At 36.1% G+C, this 22,889-nt stretch overlaps 1 protein-coding gene and 1 non-coding gene across 2 annotated transcripts in view; both read left to right on the top strand.

Moving 5' to 3' along the window:
• Positions 1–22,889, top strand: part of LOC141435616 (uncharacterized) — a 281,017-nt gene that overhangs the window by 30,794 nt on the left and 227,334 nt on the right. The gene's annotated exons all lie outside the window — the stretch shown is intronic.
• On the top strand, positions 5,519–5,590 carry TRNAQ-CUG (transfer RNA glutamine (anticodon CUG)). Its single transcript has one exon. It is a non-coding gene; the product is annotated as a tRNA-Gln (tRNA).

Here is a 22,889-nt window from a genome sequence, read left to right on the forward strand (position 1 = left end):
TCTTTAAATCTGGAGTGTGTACTGGAATTGCGGGAGTATTAGCGGGTTTACGCTTTATGAGGTCAATATACCTTAATAAAAAAGGGTTGTGATTTAATACAGTTTGTGTGAATTTATTAGTATGGAATCGTTCATCTGTATGTTTTTTTATCTTTAAACGTTATGACGCTATTTCTTACGGCTTTTCTAGCTGGAAGCTGTTTGAGCTGCCATTTTGAAAACCTGTCAAAATTTCACGTATTCCCAGTTTGAATCCCGACCGTTGAAAGACGATTACATTTGGTTTGTTTTTTCATTTTAGTTGTAATTTTTGTTTTTTAAGGCAGTCAGTTATGTTTTTTTGATTTGTTATAAAATAATGCTTTACGTACGTCAAGTGCAAAAATAAGTTAAGTGAATAGAACCACTCAAACATATGCTACTACGGCCTTATTGCGTCGGAATAAGAGTCTGTGGTACTTATTTTTTAAACTTTGAACTATTTCATATTTTTACACTTGACAACAAAACCACCTAGTACAGGATTCGTTATTATAAGTGTCGACTTGTGCACAGAACAAGTAACTAAGTGAATTTAATTTTAATATTTTTCATTACAAATAGTTATGCTTACTAAAGTACCTAACCAGTAGTGTGTAAGAATGGTAGCCTAGTATTTTGATCCAAGCCTCTCAAGTAGACGATCATGGGATCGAACCCAAGCACATCATCACCATCACCTATAAATTTACGGAATTTGTGTGCGATAATACATTTGAAATGTACTACACTACGAGCTTTCCGATGAATGATAACTACGTGAGGGAATCCGGAAATAAAAAAAACTTACGTGCCTATTTTATTTTTGAACATTTATCCAATTTCTAAATGGGCTTCGAAAATGTATTCCGCACTCAATGATGGTGAACTTTGAGATACTTAAGAGTTTTAGCGGAAAATTTAAATTGCAAACTAAACTTGTTTAAATGAACAATTGATCCCTTAATTTTAATCCGAATAGTTATACCGGTTGGGACACCAAGTTAAGATAGGACTAAGTCTCGAAGTTGTGAACTGGAATACAATAGAATTAGTGAGGGAAGGTCGGGGTTGAGTTTACACCGTGACGAAACCCATATCCTAATATTATAAATGTATAAATGTGAAAGTTTGTATGTTTGTATGTTTGTCCGTCTTTCACGTCGAAACGGATCGACGACTCGACGTGATTTTTGGCATGGAGATAGTTTATGGGTCAGAGAGAGACATAGGCTACTTTTTATTCCGGAAAAATGCACAGCTCTCGAGGCAACAGCGCGCGATAACTGAATCCTACGCAGACGAAGCCGCTGGCAAAAGCTTGTAAAATTCATATTTAAGGGGGGCACCCATAAAACAAACGTAACTTTTTTTTGCCGTCTTTTGCTAATATCTAGATGGTACGGAACCCTTCGTGCGCGAGTGCACTGCTATTTACTCTGAAACTACATTATTTTTAGCCAAACTCAAGCAAACTTAGCCATAATAGATTGCCTTTTTAATTTGATACATTACTATCATCTCGATTTATTCAAAATGTTCACACCAACAGTTTAGCTTTCAAAGAGGGAGGGAGTACAACGCTCGATTTTAATAACTTGCACAGTTGAATACGTATATACCAAACAAATCACTTTATCGAAAAATCGTCTGTAATAACCCCGCAATAATTTTAAAAATTTAACGGTACCCCACACTATAAGATTAAACGAGAAAAAAATTACCCCCACTTTACGTCTAAGTAAGGTACCCTAAAAAAAACTTATCTCCTAAATTTTTTTTGGCTGATTTCGTCATTTCACTAAATTGAGGAGTATGATTAAATAATTGTTGTTTTCTAGACAAAATGTTAAAATGAATCCTCAATTTTTATATCCTGCGTGCAAATCACTAAAACATAGATATCCCTAAAAGTCTCTACCCACTATACTGTCATGCCATGCCATATCGAGCCATGACCATAATTATTTTTTTATTCGACTGGATGGCAAACGAGCAAGTGGGTCTCCTGATGGTAAGAGATCACCACCGCCCATAAACATCTGCAACACCAGGGGTATTGCAGATGCGTTGCCAACCTAGAGGCATAAGATGAAATACCTCAAGTGCCAGTAATTTCACCGGCTGTCTTACTCTCCACGCCGAAACACAACAGTGCAAGCACTGCTGCTTCACGGCAGGATTAGCGAGCAAGATGGTGGTAGCAATCCGGGCGGACCTTCCACCTAGTCCTACCACCTGCAAACTAATAATAATAATAGGAGCGTGTCATGAAAATAATACAAGCCCCTGCATGACACGCGACGGCAACAGGGTCTCTCTCAAATCTCTGTTTTAGCCAATTCTCTGCGACATCCATTTCTCCTGTTATTTAGTTCTGAGTTTCGGTGTCAGAGGCGGCAAAGTTAACACTTTGAATTAATAGCAATCAATTGCAGTGGCAATCAATTTGCGGCAACATTGAGCTCGTTCCAGCTTTTGAACTAATTGTATTACGTTTTGTCGCGACTATTTATATCAACTTTATGTCGACTATAAAATACAAGCAAACTTGAACGGCTGCAAAATGTGTGCATTCGGTATGTGTTTGGCCTGCGAAAGTACGACCATTTCTCCCACTTTCGCGAGCAGCTTCATTGGCTGCCGATTAGACGGCGGAGAGACATTCACATCTTGTGTCTCCTTTTCAATGTACTGTTCAATCCTTCCTCTCCCTCGTACCTATCTGAAAGGTTTAGCTACTTGGCCGCTGGAAGCGGGCACCGCTTGCGGTCCAGCTCCAGACTCACACTTGCCTTCCCGCGGAAGAGTGCGCGTTCATATGCTAAATGTTTCACCAATCATTCCGTGAAGCTGTGGAACAAGTTGCCTTTGCATATTAGGGAGTCCCCGTCTATGGCCTCGTTCGGGGATAGATAGAAGAAACTGTGGAAGTAATCGTATTCTTTTTATTTATATGTATTGTTTATTCATAATGTGTAAGTGTGTATCGTGTCCAATATATATGTCGGAGAAACGCTGGTGAGAGGAGATGATGATGATAGATGGAATGAGAGTACTTCCGTCTCGGCGTCAGGATGCGTTCATGATGTATGTAGGTACTTGAGTGAGAGCTTCAATAATAACTTCTTTTGGAGCACAGTTGTTTTATTTCACGAGCCGATAATAATTAAATTACAAAACCAATCACAGTATGTACAGAGCTAATCGACAGACGAACTGACAGAATCATTAGCCGGGCGTTGTCGTTCCTAGGATGCTGTCAGTAATTCTCCTTCATTTCTAACTCTACATTTATGATTTGTATTTGGCCGTAGTATTTGTCAGTTGCCCTTTGACATTTTTAGAAGAAAATCATACAGTGACAGTAAACCGGCCAGTATTAAATTATCAAAATCATATACAACCTCCAAAATTTGATTGGCGCCTGTTGCAGTCGTAACTTTTAGACTGGGCACAATAAAAAAGTGATATAAAAACACAAACACAACCTAATTTAAAACATAGTGTAATCGATTCTACTCTCGATTCTGAGCAAATTACTTTCTGGTTTTCAGGTATTTAATTAACGCCTTGTACATATTTTTTATTTTTATGTGCAACAAAGAGTTTGCATATCTTACATAAAATATTATGAGTTTCAAATACTGATACATACAGCACAAGGGATTAAATGAATGCAATAAATGCGCTAGAAACATGGCGCGCTCTTAAGATATCCTCTTTAAAAAAAAGGAACCTACATTAAGTTTATTGCACGTAAAATAAAATGAAAGCTCCGATAAGTTAACGAGATTAAGGCTCCTTCGGCATCCGACACGAACCCTGACTGGAAGAAAAAAGTAGAAAGATATTACACTAAGCCTAAAAACTGCCCGTTCGCATGCATTCGATTTTTTGCCTATTTTTCGGCAAAAGTAGTAGTGGGAGTAGGAAAACCTTTGTCAGTTATTAAATTGATTCCTTTATACAGTCATAGACTCTTAGTACGTTTTGAAACCAAAGCACTAGACAAGGGCACCACCACTATCAAAAAGGCTATCACTATCAAGGGCACTATCAAATTATTCTTACTTGACATGATAATAAGGGTCAAAATTGTATACACCTCTAACAATAATCTAGTTTCATATCAATACCAAACCTTTTTAATAAACAGCGTATAATAATGTTCTTTTTAATTGTCAGTGTTTGTCAGTGCCAAGGTGTAGTGGTAGGGTTGCTATGTTCACCTTTAAACAAGATTATGTTTAGCAGGTTGACAGTTTGATGCAGTATGTCATACTCAATTGGTAAAGCAGATTATTGCTCATACTGAGCAAAGGAAAATAGATCTTAAGGTGACGAACCTTTTTTACTCCGACTGTACCTACTACGTGTCATTGTTGCTATACAAAATGTTTTTTCTCTCTCTTTCAAAATACTAAAACTGAAAGAATTCATACATTCTTTTATAGACCTAAATATAGTTGTATTATCTGGCCAACTTGGATAAATCATTTTATTAATTAAGCAAGTAGTCTCGCCTCGCACGTGGAAAAGCACTTTTAACCTCCGTTTAAAGTAAAGTAAAGTAAAAGTAAAATAATCTTTAATGCCAAAAAAACCTAGCTCAGTACAACTTACAATAAAAACATAAAATAAAATTTAGAATAAAAAGTAAAACGCGTTTAAGCGTGTTTTACGCAGTTGAACATCTTTCTCTTTCTAGTCTATGTCGCGCTAATCGCCTTACATTAACTGATCGATGCATTTGCCCCGACAAATTGATTCGGAGCCAAGAAGCGGCATTAATTAATCGAAGTTTCTAGCTGTTAACAGAGCACGAGTTAGACTCTCTGTAATGCCAGAACCCTGTGGATACTTATAACTTGACCCATTGGGCATAGTCCTGATGTAGAATAAGGATTTATGTGAGCAAAAGTCGACACTTCACTTTCTATTATGGTCACTGACAACTCAGCGCATCATTTCTGACCTATAGACGATGTAATCCTACCATTATGTAATGCGAAAGTTTGTAAGTCTGTTTATTTGTTGGTTTGTTTGTTACCTCTTCACGTCTAAACTGCTGAATCTATTGGGATAAAATTCAGTAAACAGACAGTTGGAGTCCCGGGGAAAGACATAGAGTAGTTTATATTTCGGAAAATCGCGTAGCTAGGTAGTTAGGGATATTTTTCAAAATCCCGGAATTTCAGTTCAACTGTTGACCTTATAGTAGCAAAGGAGTAATCATTAGAAGTAAAACTAGATCAACAGTGGGTCAACTCAAAGTAACGCAATGTTTTAATTTAGACTTAATTTAACTTATGGAACGTGTAAAATTTGCTGCAGTATACAATCCTTTTTTGATGTCGCAGAGAAATACGAGCTTCTGAAAGCTCTACACTGGAGTGGGAGCGTGACGTAACGATGTGCAAAAGAGATGAAGCATAAAGGTCATGCGTACTAGAGACCGCGTGGAACGTGATACAAACTTTCGATCAGCCTCCTGAGCGGTCCCATGGTGTAATGGTTAGCACTTTGGACTCTGAATCCAACGATCCGAGTTCAAATCTCGGTGGGACCTACTTATTTGTTTAAATTGGTTTGAAATATTATTTGGTTTTTAATCCACTTTATTTAATTTGGTATGAAATATTATATGGTTTTTAATCCACTTCGAAAACAAAGAAAGATCGTTTTGTTTTTGTTTTATTTTTCTATTTTCAGCTAGGTGACTTCTTTAGCACCTTCATATTTAGCTCTACATTCTGAATAATTTAATGTCAAAAAAACAATGGTTGGTAGAGTCGTTGAAAAGTTCGCATATTTTTTAACGATATTTATACATTTACTGAAATGAGACATTTTTATAGTTAGATTTGGTTATTAATAAAAGTGGTCGAATGTATTATTTATATTGTGGACGGTGATCAGTGTGGTCAAAAAAACGTGCTTTTTAAGTAGGATTGAGAAAGCAAAATTCACTTTTATTGAAAACGAAACACAAAATCTGCTAAAAGCGAGAGAAAACCTAAACCCTAGAAGCTAGAATCCGCGAATAAAAATTACCTATTTTAACTAACAGACTGAAAATAATTTCATCAAAGACCAATCCAGCAACAGAACTTATCAATCGTAAAATATCATTAACCATACAACAAAATATCAAAGGGAATAAAGTAATAGACATTTTATTGCGACGCAATAAGCCCCCATCGACTTATTGGGTGGCAATTACGGAGCACTCGAAATCAGGAATCAAATTGGAAAGGGAGTTAAAAATAGTAGCTCCAGCGGGGTAAGGTTATGGTCCCAATGCGCGCGTGTGTAAGCTGTGCTTAAAATATGTCAATCAATCAATCAATCTGTCAATTTTTGTCTTGGCCTCTTGAGCTCTGTGGTATTTTTTATTTTTTAATAATTTGACTATTTTTAAACAATGACTGTGCAGTTATTATAATATGTATGAAAGAACAAAAAAAAATATTTTTTTATTTGGCCTTAAAGTTAATTGCCAGGCAGTTTCTATCAATAAATTGAGTCGTCTGCCGAAGTTAACTGAATTTAAGAAAAACGCGGTGTATTAGTCTTTTTCGTAACAGGAATAGCAATTGCATTCATTTATTTCAATTTAAACTAGAAAAGATTTTACATTACTGAAGATTTCTCCTTTATAAAATAGTCGTCTAAGACATCATTTAAGTTTTGAGTCATAAAAGAATAAATTATACATTCTATACCTAGCTATAAAAAAATATCATGACTGCCTGACAAACAGCGCACACGCTAAGCAACTAGCTTTCAAACTAGTCTTAAAATCTGACAACATGAGACTGCATATCACAAACGTGTACTAAAGAGGGATAGATAGCTAGCCAAATTTATATTAAACTCGTAACTACCTAATATTAGTACTTAAATAGATGACAAACGTCTTTTGATGCGAGTTTGAATATCATTAATATCATTTTGCTTGTTGACTTAGAATTGTATGTATTTAATTTGGGCCTATATTTAATTTAATTGTGATTTTGTAACTTTATATGTATTATTTATAATCAGAAATAAACTAATTGTTCTTTATTTTTATGTACACAAATAAAATATATTAAAAAACGTATAAGAAAATCAAACTAAACAAACCTCTAAACAAGCGACCCAACCCTTAACACGGCGATTTAGTTAGCTACGAAGAAAGAATAGCTATCGTCCTTTGCATTTTTATTGGACATTTTCCCCGCTCCTCGGATTTGAATAATACTGTTCCGACGCAATGACAGAAGTTACTTCTTATAATACTGGCTGATATTGTATAATCTTCATTGTCGTCGTTGCGAGTTGCCATTTCAGAAATAAGATAATAGACTAGCTTCTGCCCGCGGCTTCGCCCGCGTGGAATTCGGTTATCGCGCGCTGTTCCTTAGGAAACTGTGCATTTTTCCGGGATAAAAAGTAGCCTATGTCACTCTTGGGTCCATAAACTACCAATATGTAAAAAATCACGTCGATCCGTCGCTCCGTATCGACCTGAAAGACGGACAAACATACAAACACACAAGATTTTGCATTTATAATATTAGTATGGACAAACCCGACTGCCTTAAAAACACTTTGGATAAAAACTAAAAAGGAAAAACAAATCTAGTAATTAAGAACTCTGTTAATTAACTTAAACTTCAACAGTCGGGATACGTTTGAAACTGTGACCAGCTCAAATATTCTTAGTAATGACTTGCAGTGTCAAGTTTTTTTTTATTACATGCGTTTTTGGTGTTCATGAAAATGGTAACTTAAGTGTTATTAGAACACGTTGCGTATGTTTATTTGGAATGGGTTAATTATTTATTAGTTTTCATTTGATATGATAGATACCCAATCACCTACATTGTTACATTAAAAAACTGTCTATATTTTTTTTGCGGACGCCATTTTAAAAATGTTATATGCTTTATGTCACTCCGACAGTTTTGACAAATCTAATGATATCTAATAATAAATTATATTGACCCGGATAACTCACGTCTCAAATCGAGTTTAGCTCGGCATGTTTCGGGCTAATCCGTAGCCCTTCCAACGCGACTCGGCGGCTGCTGCAACACGTGCACTGCGCACCGCCGCTCTGCTCGCGCGACTACCCGACCAAACTGACACCGGCGCACAACTTAAGACGTGAGTTATCCGGGTCAATATAATGTAATATGAGTGAGCCTCACGGTAGTTTCATGTTCAAGATATCTAATAACTTGAAAACAGTCCAGCCGTTCAGGCTTCAGAGCGGACCAAGGAAATAGAAAATAAGACATTAATGACTTTGTAATAAGAACCACGGCACGCGTCATCGTGAATGACTCTATACAGACGTACACGCTCGAATAATATAACCCTTTTTCGGGCAGTCGAGTAACGAGCCATAGCAGACTCAGGAGCCAAAGAAAATATATCGGTTAAGGACGCCGATATTTTTAAGTTTTTCGTAAAGTTAAAATAAATCCACCTAGATAATGTTATTAAACAGTCCATTTAGCTGTGCTAATCATTCAATAATTATATAATTTCATATGTGTGAAAATATTTACCGATAACATCACATCATAACCCCAGATTTTTTATAGACTTTCGGTGTTGCCAACTCAGCAGTTCGAAAAAAACGGATCTCGATAAGAATCTCTAAGATCTATTGTCAAGAAGACATTAATATCTAAGGCGTATTATAAAGTTAATGATTATATCATGGACAGGGATATTTGGAAATAATTCCGATCCGCATTAGCAATCCCTTCAAATAGCGAACCTAATGTGTTAAAAATAAAGTTGTGTTAAATACTTGTGATGTATAGATATCATTTAATAATTTCTAAATCTGTTTTAAAATATATATATACCTCGTTCAGTTTCCTGCCGGATTCTTCTCAACAAAGGTTTTTCCGAACCGGTGGTAGATTTTTTTGACGTTCATAAGTCCTTGTTATAGCCTAAATTGAATAAAGATATTTTGACTTTGACTTTGAATGCGACGGCAGCAGAAGTGTTAATCAATTTTTGTATTAGGTAAATTACATTTTCGTATCCATTAACATACAGCATGTTTTATTGATTTAGCCTAAAACTGTAACCAGACGTAGATTTTAGTGCTGTGAACCGATACATATAAAAAAATGATAATTTAGAATCAACTACCAAAGCGTAATTAGTGTTTGATTTTTTTTCGAGTAGCAATGTAATGCGTACATTATTTTGATATGAGAGAGAAGCGTTCTGTCACAGCTTTCACGTCAACAAGTGCGATGTTTTGAATAAAAACAAAGTAGTATCACGTTAAGTAGTATCATTGCGTGCTAATTTATTTTTAATGAAAAAAATCTACTAAAACATATAAAGTGTGATTATTAGGGCCTTCACTAACTAAATAAAAAAAAATCATAGGACACTTGACACCAATTGACCTAGTCCCAAACTAAGCAAAGCTTGTGCTATGGATACTAGGCAACGGATAAACATGCTTATATATAAATACATATTATTATACTTAAATACACATTAAATATCCAAGAAACAAAAATTCGTATCATTCATACAAATATCCTCCCCGGCCGGGAATCGAACCTGGGACCTCAAGCTTCGTAGTCAAACCCCTTAAAGTTTGAGGTTGTATCAAAAATACACGCTGTATAACTTTATTATTTAGAGTCAAATATCGAAATGAAAAAATGTAGGTAAATATATATCTGCTCTATGGGCACTGAAGCTGATTGAGAGAGCACGAAGAATAGGAACTTTTCCCATAACGAACGTTGTAAAACCATTATACATTGACATCATTTTACCCTTTGATTTTGAGCGCGTCAGGGGAATACCTTGTGCCCTGCAACGGTAGTGTGAGAGCCTAAAACGATGCTTTTTTGTTTCGACCTAAGATGAAATAACGCGTCACAGTTCAGAATTTAAAAGTTTAATGACGGCAGAGTGTGGTGCGAAATTGCCTTCAGATATCACTTGGATACCTTAATTTATGTACCCTCAGCTCGTTATTGAAAAAAGCTTTTTGGGAAGCTCTCCAAACTCCTTTTAGCAGCTTGCTCTAACGGTGAAAGTAGATAATTCGGTGGCAAAAACGGAATCTGAAAATATATTAGAAGTGTTAAGTTATTTTAATTAATACATGAGACTTGCTTTTAAATCAACTTCAATAAAGGAGGTAATACCGACGTAACCCGGTATCTTTTTTACATATGTTCGAGAGTTCCATATATGTATATGTATTTGTAGTTATGTCAAAATATAGTGTGTTACCGGCAGCCATGGCTTTTTAAGGGAGGATGAAATAACGTATTTCTGCAACTTAATCACGAAATGAATTTAACTAATAAACTATAATTCAGACTTTGTTAACTTTCTAACAAAGTTATAATTGCCAGCTATGTACAGCAAGGTAAATTGACAAGTAAGTGTAAATGACAGCCGACAGATACTTTGATTATTATTTGTGAATTTACTTTGCTGTATATTGCTGGGAATTATAATTTCGTTAAGTTAACAAAGCCTGAATTTTAGTTTGAAAATTAAATTAATGTCAAGGTTAAGTTACAGAAATACGTTACTTTAACCTCCATTAAAAAAGCCTAGCTGCCGGTAACACACTGTATACGCTATAACAGCCGTATCACAATTCAGTGTTAGCAGAGCTCTGCTTCTAAGCAAACAGTACGTAGTGTGGGATCGTCCTAATTTTTAATTAAACTTATCTTTCATTATTTATTGTAGCAGCAAGAGAAATACACAAACTTACTCTGTCTCTTTGTTTGTCTAAATAAACCACTGAATCTATTTTTCGCAGATGGAGTAGCGGGCAATAGATAGTTACGTACAAATTTCAGCTGTTTAACTATTACAAGTTCTTGAGTTATTACGGGTCTATGATGAACAGACGAACTGATAGCGTACATTTTTAGGGTGCCCTTAGGGTTCGAAACCATGAAACTTAGCTGCCAAATTTTAATAATACAGAAGGACTTGAAAAGAAAAGATGTTTGCTAGGGATTCTATCGATATGTTAAGGTCCTTTGATGAGCTTGTTCGATGCAGTATTTTTTTAAAATTTCAAACAAAGGGCAATATCAGAGCCGAAGTAATTGACCTCTTGAAGGAAATCTCGTGTTTCTCGAGTTACACTTGATTTGAAAAGCACCGTAAAACGGAAATCATTCTGGAGCAATTGCGGCCGTAGCAATAACAGACGCGGTAAAAGCAAAGAGAGCTATTCAATTATACTTGAAAACACACGTCGAAAAAGGTCTGATTCTATGCGGAGACAATTTTTTTTTTTGACCCAGCGAGGTGGCGTGAACAACTCTATTCCCACCGAGTGGCCTAATTTTTTGTAGGTTTTCGTAGTTCTAATTGAAGTATCAAAAGTAAAAATTGGAGCCCTCATGGCATCACTTAGTCTGTCTGTCTGTCTGTCCATCTGACTAATAGACTCTTTGTTTTGCCTTGCTCATTTTTTGAAGACTCTCAAGTTGTACCGATCCCGAAATACTGACGCTGCAAGCTGATTCTAATGTTTGTGCGTGGCAGAAAGTTCCGCGAGAAATGAACTATTTGACTACCAGCTATTGAGGTGGTGAGGCTGAAAAGAAAGTCTTGGAAATCTTCAGAATAAGTCCAGCCGACGTTAAGCGCTGATTTACCATAACGATAATATTCCATTCGAACGCACGCTTTTACATTAAATTAAGTAAATTGAATGCGGGCCGTTGCACAAACAATTAACGGAGGCACAGGCCTCTTCTCAGAATGAGAATGCTTGAACCTGGATTATTATTTAACATAATCTTACTAATATTGTAAATTTATGCGATAGTTTGTGAGTATAAATAAATACAAACGGCTGAATGGATTTAAATGAAATTTGGTACACAGATAGCTGTATATCTCGAATAAGATGTAGACTACTTTTTATCCCAATATTCCAACGGGATCGAAATAAAATCCCAAACTTCAACCGCTTGGATTAGAAGCGTGAAATTTGGTGCGAGTGTATTGTATGCAATGTTTATGAAATCCACGTTGTAATTTATGAGAATTTTCGTGGAATGTAAAGGCTAGTACATAATACATGAACTTTTATCCCGGAAATTTTTACAGTTGCCACGGGATAGTGATAAACGAAATTATGCAGACAAAATCGCGGGCAAAAAGTGTAGTCTTACTTCTACTAGAGTAGGTAATAAATCTTGCACAAAAATCATAGCCGCAGTTATTTTAAAACTTCCAACAGAACATTAAAATGAAAAGAACTACCTTTCTATAAACTTTTCCGTATTTGCATTTACGTTGAAGTTTTGTTATATTTTTCAAGCAATCTCGCAATGTAAACACTGGGCCAAGTTCATTGTAAACACCGCTAAATACGAAGTGCACGCGAAATTAACAATTCCATTTACACGCCTTTTGTTGAACTTTCAACATTTTTATACGGTTTGAATATAAAAAGCAGGAATAACAATGGTGAAAACAGTTCAAAACAAATACGGTGTTCTCGCGTTTTATGTTTCATATCAGTATTTTAATTGCAGGTTTTAATTTCGGACCGATTTTCAGATTATATTTTATTTACACATTTTTCTGATTTTAAAAACATTTCTAAAGGTTAAAAAAGTTGATTAATTTATGTGTGGGTAAACGTCTAAAAGTATCCTCCTGAATCCTAACTTCTTTTAACAGATGTAGAAGGTTAGGTACTTAAGACCAAGAAGTGGATCACTAGATTTTTTTTATTGAATGAACAATTTGTGCTTCATAAATTAAATTCGGTCGTTATTCTTCGTGTTAATTTGTTCTCTAGTTAGTAGTTATGAAATTTATTTTTATTGGCTATGACATTTATAATTTACAAGAGCATTTAAACTAGTTATTTAATATTTTTTAACGTACTTAAAAACACACACTTAGACCTCAATTAGGTATGATAGTTCAGATACATTTTGACACTGCGGACTTGACCTGCGTTTGTAGTTAACTCTGGGTTAAAAGTTAACTGGTCCGCACAAGCCCGCCTTAAGTATTACCTAATCCTAATTAATTAACTCTACCAAGCTTTTTCACATAATTACTAATAATCGCTAGTAACCGTACCGCATAAATATGGCTATGGCAACTTGGCACGTATTTGTACACTTAAATATTTTCGTAGCACATTTTTTTTAAATCCCAAATCGCAAAGCCTTAACAAATGTGCTCTTGACACTACCGCTACCCAACGATCAAATGAGGATGAAACCACAAACGCTTCAATATATATCGAACCAAACCCTTGTCCATTATCCCACGGAAAAAAATGCACCAATACTACACTCTACAGACGATGCGAGAGCTATTTTGTAAAACATTGGGTGTATTGCAAAGAATCAACTGTAAGATGAGCGCTTTGACTGCGCAATGAATAGAGAACTAACTCGTCGCGCCGCGTCGCTGTATTTCGTAGTGGCCGTAGTAAAGGTCCAACAATCAAAACATCACACACTCAAAGCTTTAGTGGTCTGAGTTAGGGTCCGTCCTTGCATAGGGACGATTCTTTAAAATATGTCAGAGTCAGGTATCTTTTACGTTCACCGTGAGAAATATGCGTGTCAATTTCTGTTAACTAGTTTTATGGTTGCCTTTTTTTGTTCCCGATTTAACGGAGTAATTAATACGCAGTGAGAAATAATAAAAAAATATTAAGAGTATTTCCACTATTCTAAAGATTTCTTCCTTATATCTCATGTGACAGATATCTGTGTAACGTTTTTGATTTAGTTTTGAAGTTGAGTCACTAGAAGGCTTTATCTCCATACATTTTTTTTTAAATAATCATACAGGATTTTTTTGTATGTATAAAGTAAAACAAATGTCAACAGTTTTTTTTTCCAGGCATTTTTATGAAAAACAAAGTCATATTTAGCGGTTCAGTAATTTTGGTTAGCATTGAAGTTTCATAATTCTTTGTAACTTCGGAATCACTTCGCATAACAGAGTAACAAAGCAGAAAGATGATGAGGCCTTTGCATAAGAGTGGGACACCAAAATAGGGTAAAAAAAAATTAAGAAGTAAAAATAACGCGTAAAAATCGCGCCGACAGCATAGGTATCAAAGTTTAATTTCGTTTAAAACTAATTTGCCAGAATAACGGGCGCGTCGTCATTTTAATCTCCGGGGACTTTATTTTATCTACCTTAATTAAAATACAAATTGCTCTTTACCTAGGGCCAAAGTAACACATCGCTGTATTTCACGTTTGCTAAAGTGTCACGTATTGTTTTTAGGGTTTCGTATGTACCTGAACGGTGACAAACGGGACTATGTTAATGTCGGTATAGTGTGAAAAAGTTAAAACTTTTTATTATATATCTAGTGTCTATAGGTACTTTATGAACTTAAACACTCACCTAGACCTTGGCAGTTTTTTTAATAGATGTACGGAACTCTTGCATGATCAGGTTTTTATTTTTTATTTCGGCTTTTGCTTACCATGTGAATAATTTCAATGTTGTTACTATTTTGCAAAAAAAATTATTTTGCGGTTTATACTCGTACCTATTCTATTATAAACTCCAGTGCATTATTTTCAAATTAAAGAAATGCGTCGTATTTAAAAAAGTTTTAAACTTTCGTAATTTTCATTCATAATTACTACCACAGTCGAGACTTAGGCCTATCGGGGTCTACTCGTGACCACGGCCACTGTTATATGGTCAAAACGTCGAAGTAATTATTATTACTCATTAGCGTGATAAGTCCCGATTGTGGTAAGTAGTAGTTACTGATTTATAAGTGATCATGCACATTATATACGTCGTCGCTCAGTATTTCTCCCAACATATAACATTGCACCGGTCTGGAAGAGAGAGACAGATAGTCGATCTGGATGGAGAAAGGTTGGAGAGGCGTATGCCCAACGGTGAGCGAAAACGCGCTGAAGAAGAAGAAAGAAGATAACATTGCACCTAAAAACGTTTTCAGTAAAAGAACTGCGTTGCGAGACTTGCATCTTTTTAGATGTAATGTTTTGGTGTGTTATAATAACTTTAAAGTTATTAAAAAAAACTAACTCAAAATGAGTCTCGACGACAATAAAAAAACACCCTTATAAATCAACGGATTATACAGCCAGTCACCGTTATCGTAATTGGTTGAATACCGCGGCAAGCCGTCGGCACGCGCCGCGGCGGATAACCACTCCCGTTCTCATATGAAATACTTCGTTCCCATACGAAATGCTCGGTTCCCATACGAATTTCGGGCCCTTGCCTCCATATTTACACTGATAGGGATGTAACCACTCCTGAAAGGGAGGTGCGGACTTTGGCGAATGAGTATACCTACCTACAAGTAAATGTGTCCATTCCATGTAACTTTAATTTACTTTGTTTTGTCCGTATAAATAGTTAAGTGAATTGTAATAATCATTTTTCTGCCAAGTTTCTTGCGATGCATTCTTTATGGCAATGACAGTATTTCCACAAGTACTAAAATTCGTAGTACAAAAAATAGAGACATGTTTGTGGCCTTTATTGTGACTTTAGCTGCATAATTATTTCAATAAATAAATTATCAGTGATACAAATGTAACTAATTCAATTTAACGTAATTCAATTTAACCTGGTTTCACTCTCTTTTTGAAATAACAAATCTAGTTTACTTTTCTGTGGGAATTTTGAAAAATCCTTTCTAAATACTAAATCTCAAGTTCCTAGCTTCAGTCGTTTATGTCCTGTGTTATCTGTCAGTAAGTCTACAGCTCTATAGATTATATTAATATAGAATTGACTTTATGAAAATACTAGCTTGTGCTCGCGGCTTCGCCCGCGTGGTATTCGTTTATCGCGCGCTGTTCCCTCGGAAACTCTGCATTTTTCCAGAATAAAAAGTAGGCTAAGACACTCTCTGACCCATAAACTATCTCTACGCCAAAAATCACGTCGATCCGTCGCTCCGTTTCGCCGTGAAAGACGGACACACACACTTTCGCATTTATAATATTAGCATGGATACCCGTTTTTGATTTAAACTCTTAATACCTTTGGAGTCTCAGATCTGCCGGGTCTCCATTCAGTCACAGCTTCGGAATATTATTAGCATATTCATATTAGCGAATGCGAATGCATTTATTTACATTTACAAATGCATTCGCTACATCACTATAAGCTTTTTGGTTGATCTTGATCGCAATCATAAATGTTGTAGATTGTTCAGTGACTCTGTTAGATAAGTTTTTGCATATGCATAAGAAGGACACGGGAATTGTATGTTTACCTACATTGAATATTTACCTACGTGCGGACGGACGTAGTTATCAGAAAATGTAGGTAAAGGTCGTTGATTGTGAGATTAAAAATTAATAGTAGATTGATAAACAAGGGTTGTAAGTGATCAATTATACCCAAGATATTAAGGCGCACAAGCGAGCAAAGCGAGCGAGGGTGCTTATAGTTCGCGGGTGTAATTGATCATTTACACTCGAGTTGAACACTACTTTTCATCACAAATGCGAGGAAATAAAGAAAAACCGTTATAAATGTATACGCAATTTGTAACAAAGCGGAAGAAAATTTATCGCGCCAAACCGTCTGTTCTTTTTTTTTAATGGCCTCGCGCTTTGGCTTCACATTCAGCCAGCACTGGCCAGCATCATTATGCCAGCATGGAGGTTTGGAGGTAAGTATTACCCATTACAATCTCCTTGTTTACCAGTTCTTGAATACAAAGGAGCACCATTCGATTTTTAAATTTACTTACATCCCTAAAGATGTAAATCGAATTTACAACACGGATTTCAAGTTAAATGCAACCTACTTTCAGAGCTTAAGTGATGAAAATATAATTTAAAAGAAGTGCGATTACAACTATAAGTAGATAGTAAAACAAACTAAACACTGTCAATTTTTCATTCGAGTTTAGCTCGACTTGTTTCGATCAAGTTAGTGGCCCTTAGCCTTGTAGATAATAGAGTAGTGATTATTTTAATCTTATTAATGTTTTTTATCTATGTACTGAACCGCTGTAACTCGCCTACTATTACATAAACCCCCAGTGGGTTTTCCAATAGTGGCATAATAAGTTCATTGTATTTATTTGTTTCGATTATATTAAATTAAAAAAAAAAACAATCCTTACTAACATCATACATAAATGCGAAAATAACTCTGCTTATCTGTCTGTATGTCTGTTACATTTTCACGCCTAAACTCTCTTTCTGAATTAGATGATTATAAGAGATATCCCACGAGATAGCAATTAACAAATTTATGACACACGATGTCGCGAGACTAAGCTAGTATATAAACAAAAGTGACGTAATTGAAAGACTTAATTTATAATTCCACACTTAATGCTTAAGAATAACTAAAAAAAACATAACCCTCTTAATGCTGTGTGGTAATAAGCACCTTAACCCTTCAAAATCCGCATGCACCCAGAAATTTACCACGGCGCGTGGCACGGTGACACCGTATTGAAGGGTTAACATGTTCATTAAGTGTGGGCCAACCCTCTTTGGTAATGGGGACATTGGGTGACATATGTTTATTTGTGACTTGTAACATAATTGTTGTTGAAGTCGTGGTGGTCTAGTGGTTTGACCATCGCCTCTCAAACAGAGGGTCGTGGGTTCAAACCCCGGCTCGCACCTCTGAGTTTTTCGAAATCCATGTGCGGAATTACATTTGATATTTACCACGAGCTTTGCGGTGAAGGAAAACATCGTGAGGAAACCTGCACAAACCTGCGAAGCAATTCAATGGTGCGTGTGAAGTTCCCAATCCGCACTGGGCCCGCGTGGGAACTATGGCCCAAGCCCTCTTGTTCTGAGAGGAGGCCTGTGCCCAGCAGTGGGACGTATATAGGCTGGGATGATGATGGGATGAACATAATTGTTGATTAGATAGATATTTAGATACTTTCTGTAAAGTAAAATACATTGTAAACACACATACTTAGTCAAAAAACCACGAACAGGACTTATCACGCTAACACACACTAGTAATATTTACCTCGGCGTGGTATTTTGACTATGAGTGAAAATCACGAAAGCTTAAGACATTATATTCTAACAAACGTCAGGCAATTATAAGAAATTCACAAAAGGATCGTCATATGTAGGTATAGGTACAAATAAAATAATGTACAATAATGATCGAAATACAATCAAATGTCACCCAAAAATAAAATTACAATGTCAAATTTGAATTAAATATTCTTAAATGTAATACCTAATATGCATTTTTATTTTTGTTTGTGTAGCTTAATGAACAAATGTTAAAATATAGAGCCAAATGCGTACTTACAAGAGTAATTACAACAAGAAATCTTTAAATGGTGCGTATACTTAGTCTTTCAATTATAACGGTCACATTTTACCTCAACGAAATTCTAACAACATCGTAATTTACTCGAAATTCCAGTGTCAAAAACAAAATTCACTCCCATAATTCAAGCAATCGATTAAAAATAACAACTTAACTCAATTAACACATTTAAATCTCAGTTACCACTAACTACAAAGAACTCAAACGACAACCGATAAGAAGCCGTAACGAACATTAGATAGCCACCGATATTTTCCCATGGCCCTGTGGGAATGTACCATGGGAACTTGGGTGACCTCGGTAAAAAACGGTTCACCTTTACTTCGCAGCGGATTTTCTCACGCGCGCATCGGAAGTGTTGATATTTGTTCATGGTGCAAATATCATGTTTGTGGTATTTGGTTGTGTATTGGTGTTAAAAAAATCCCAACCGCTAGGTTACCATACCATAGCTTTTAGACCTATGATATTTATCGTAAAATACAAAACTTATTCATTCAAATACTGGGCTTTGTTTTTTTTTAACCTCCGACACAGAAAGGGGGTTATAAGTTTGACCGCTATATGTCTGTATGTCTGTGTGTCTGTCTGTCTGTGGTACCGTAGCTCTTAAACGGGCGGACCGATTTGAATGCGGTTTTTTTTTATTTGAAAGCAGGTTTTCTAGCAATGGTTCTTAGACATGTTGTATCAAAATCGGTGAAGCCGTTTTTGAGATATTGAACTTTGAAGTGACGAAGTCGGGGGATTCCAACTTTTTGTTGGTTAGGTTATCTACCTACTTAATATAAAACCTAACCAACAATTTGTGAAAAATTATTTATTTAAGAATACAAACTTCATCATTAGGTAGTAGGTATACATGATATACCCCGGCTCGCACCTCTGAGTATGTTAAACTTATAACTGAAAGTAAAATAAAAGTAACTGGAACTGGAATTGGTAAATGGAACCCCACGCGGCATGGACCCAAAGATGCTGCCAGTATTTCCTCGCTGTATAGCTATGCTGAAACGTTGTGCGAGTAAACTGCCAGCTCTTCTGTCCCTGGACAGAAAAGTTGGAAAACCTCCGAAACATGTCTAAGAACCATCGCTAGAAAACCTGATTTCAAATAAAAAACCGCATTCAAATCGGTCCACCAGTTTAAGAGCTACGGTGCCACAGACACACACACACACACACACACACTTTTTGGGTCGGGGGTTAAAAACAAAATGATCCTATAAGGTTCTTAGGGTTAGGCTGCTATAAGCGTAAATAATTAAGGTTATGCTATGTGATTCTATAAGATTTAGGGTTTTTGCCGACTGAGGTAACCCTAAAATCTAACGAAATTTACCATAAAATTTGCAACCAACAGCCAGCCCACTTAACCATGGGAACTAAGTCACCGTGTATCATTCCCACAGAACTGGGTCCCATCGCCGGGCCCTTGGGAACGGCGCGTGCGAAGGGAAGCGGAACAAACATGTATGAGTGAGACAGATAAATTAACGCCTTTATATATGTAAATCATCATGTATGAGCGAGACAAATAAATTAACGCGTCTTTGGGTTACGATCAGTCAGTAACTTCTTATTTTTCATCGTGTTCATCATCATCCTCATCAAGGCCTACATGTCTACTAGTGATGTAACGAACATTCGCATTCGCATTCGCGAATATTCGCATATTTTTGCATATTTGCATTCGCATTCTCAAAATTTCTGCGAATGTTTTGCGAATATGAACATCAGAAAAAAATACAATTATTCGATAATAGAAAAGTTAATAAAATCAAAATACATTAATTTTTTATGTTTTTTATACAGAAAAATAACTTAATCTCGTAATCACATTATCAGTCTTCACTTAATCATTTGGTATTATTTATTTATTTACTTTGCGATGCGTTCGTATAAACTGGGTAATTTTCGGATCAAAGTACAAACGGAACGCACTTCGTTCGAACGAGACTACCATAGACAATTTGGCGCCAAAACGAAAAACTGAATATTCGCATTCGCATTCGCGAATGTTCAGAAAATGTCATTCGTTACATCAATAATGTCTACGTCCCTCTGCAGGGCACAGGCGTCCTTTTACAATGAGAGGGCTTGGGTCTTAATTCCCACGCGGGCCCAGTGCGGATTAGGATATCACACACCGTTAAATTTATTTGCGGGTGTAGGCAAGTTTATAGTTTCCTTACACAATGTTTTCTGTCAAGTTTGTACATGCGGAAAATTTCAACTTTCTTTGGCACATACATAAAATAAATAAATAAAATAAATATCACGAGACAATTCACACCAATTGACCTAGTCCCAAAGTAAGCTTAGCAAAGCTTGTGTTATGGGTACTAAGCAACGGATAAATATAATTATATAGATAGATACATACTTAAATACATATTGAACACCCAAGACCCGAGAACAAACATTCGTATTTTTCATATTCGTATTTTTTTCGTATTCGTATTATGCTGAGTGGGGACCTGTTTAGCGTCATGTATGTCTTTATTTGTTCTATGTTTGTTCCTATGTTTGTTTTTTATGGCGTTAAATAAATGTATTTTCTTTCTTTCTTTCTTTCTTTCTTTTCATACAAATATCTGCCCCGACACGGGAATCGAACCGGGGACCTCAAGCTTCGTAGTCAGGTTCTCTAACCACTAGGCCATCTGGTCGTCTAAATACATTCCCTACAACTTAAAAAGAGATTCTCAATTCAGTTCCCTTTTCTTCTCTACAATTTACTTTTTTGGTAGGTGATACTTTCCGCTTGTGATTGTGAAAAAATATTTTTTGGTAGGTGATACTTTCCGCTTGTGATTGTGAAAAAATATAATTCTTAACAAAGTACTTTACATAGGACATCTACCAACAAGAAGGACAGATGACCTGGTTAAAGCGGGTTTACTGTGGATGCAGAACAGAATAAGTAGTAGGAGGTCTATGAGAGAGGCATCTGTGTAACAATGGACGTCCTACGGCTGATTTAACTAAATTGTCTTTCTTATGATACCAATCTTGACTGTTTATCAGATGGGTGTAGTTACATATATTGACTCACCTGTTCATACCCGCTTGCCAGGTAGCCATGAACAAAAATAAGTAGGCAAGCCCACCAAGGCATATTCTCTATATTAACAAAAAGTTGGAAAACCCCCGACTTCGTCACTTCAAAGTTCAATATCTCAAAAACGGCTGAACCGATTTTGATAAAACATGTCTAAGAACCATCGCTAGAAAAACCTGCTTTTAAATAAAAAATTGCATTCAAATCGGTCTACCGGTTTAAGTGCTACGGTGCCACAGACAGACATACAGACACATATAGCGGTGAAACTTATAACACCCCTCTTTTTGCGACGGTGGTTGAAAACTATCAGTTAGAATAAAAGATTACCGGTTATCAAATGAGTGAACGTATCAAAAAAACGACTAAAATGAATTTAAACTAGAAAACCTGCTTTCAATTGAAAAACAACCGCATTCAAATTAGTCCACTAGTTTAAGAGTTACGGTGCCACAGACAGACACACAGACATACATAGCGGTCAAACTTATAACACCCCTCTTTTTGCGTCGGGGGTTAAAAATAGCCATGGACACTTTTCGATAGGCAAGGCAAGCTATGAAAGGCATGTTTGTAAATAAGTGATAATTTAAAAAAAAAATGGGTGACACTTTTTCCCGGCCCGAATAACACCGACATGGAAATACCGGCCCTGTTTTTTGTGTACCCGCCCATAGAAACTGACAGGAGCTTCTATGAGCGTTTACACGAAAAACAGGGTCGGTATTTCCATCCCGGTATCACACAAAAATATGTCTCATCTGGTTATCAGATGGTGAAGGTCGTTCTTCCACGACTCCTCTACTAGTGTCCTATGGCTGATATGATGATGATGATGATCGTGACTTTAACCATAACAAACAGCGGTCAAAATAGTCGTGTGAATATTTAAAACCATATAAATATGGGGTCAATTCAAAACCTTTGGCATTAGTACCACATAATTACATATTTACCACTTAAGTAGACACGCGACCCTAAGGGACTCGAGTCATGGGAAAAAATCCCTTTTGACAACTTCACACGGCTGTCTGTGGGAAAATACCTGCTCCGTGGGAATTTATGTATTAAGGGAATTTTGTGCTTGCCTAATTGGATTTGGGATGTTTATGGGTGTGGGATAGTTTCGGGGGATTTGATGGTAGCAGGTAATCGTTTTTTATTAAGTTTTTTTTTTAAAGATCTGTGTCAGAAAGGAGTTGATCGTTACGGTTTTTTGTGTCGGTTTGATATTGATTAAAGGCATATTAAATTATATCGTGGGAAAATTATTTTATGTAAAGTTGATGTACAATGCGTGTTAAACGGAAAACAATTGATAATCACCTTTAAATACATTTAACAGAATTAAAAAAAAAATACGTTCAAGATTAAACAGAGAAAGAAACACTATTTAGCATATGACGTCACTCGCAAGTATCGCTAAAAGTAGGTACCTACTGCATAGAGAAAAGCATTTTGGAAATAAACAGAT

The sequence above is a fragment of the Choristoneura fumiferana genome, chromosome 15 (genome assembly GCF_025370935.1).
Source record: "Choristoneura fumiferana chromosome 15, NRCan_CFum_1, whole genome shotgun sequence".
Lineage (NCBI taxonomy): Eukaryota > Metazoa > Arthropoda > Insecta > Lepidoptera > Tortricidae > Choristoneura > Choristoneura fumiferana.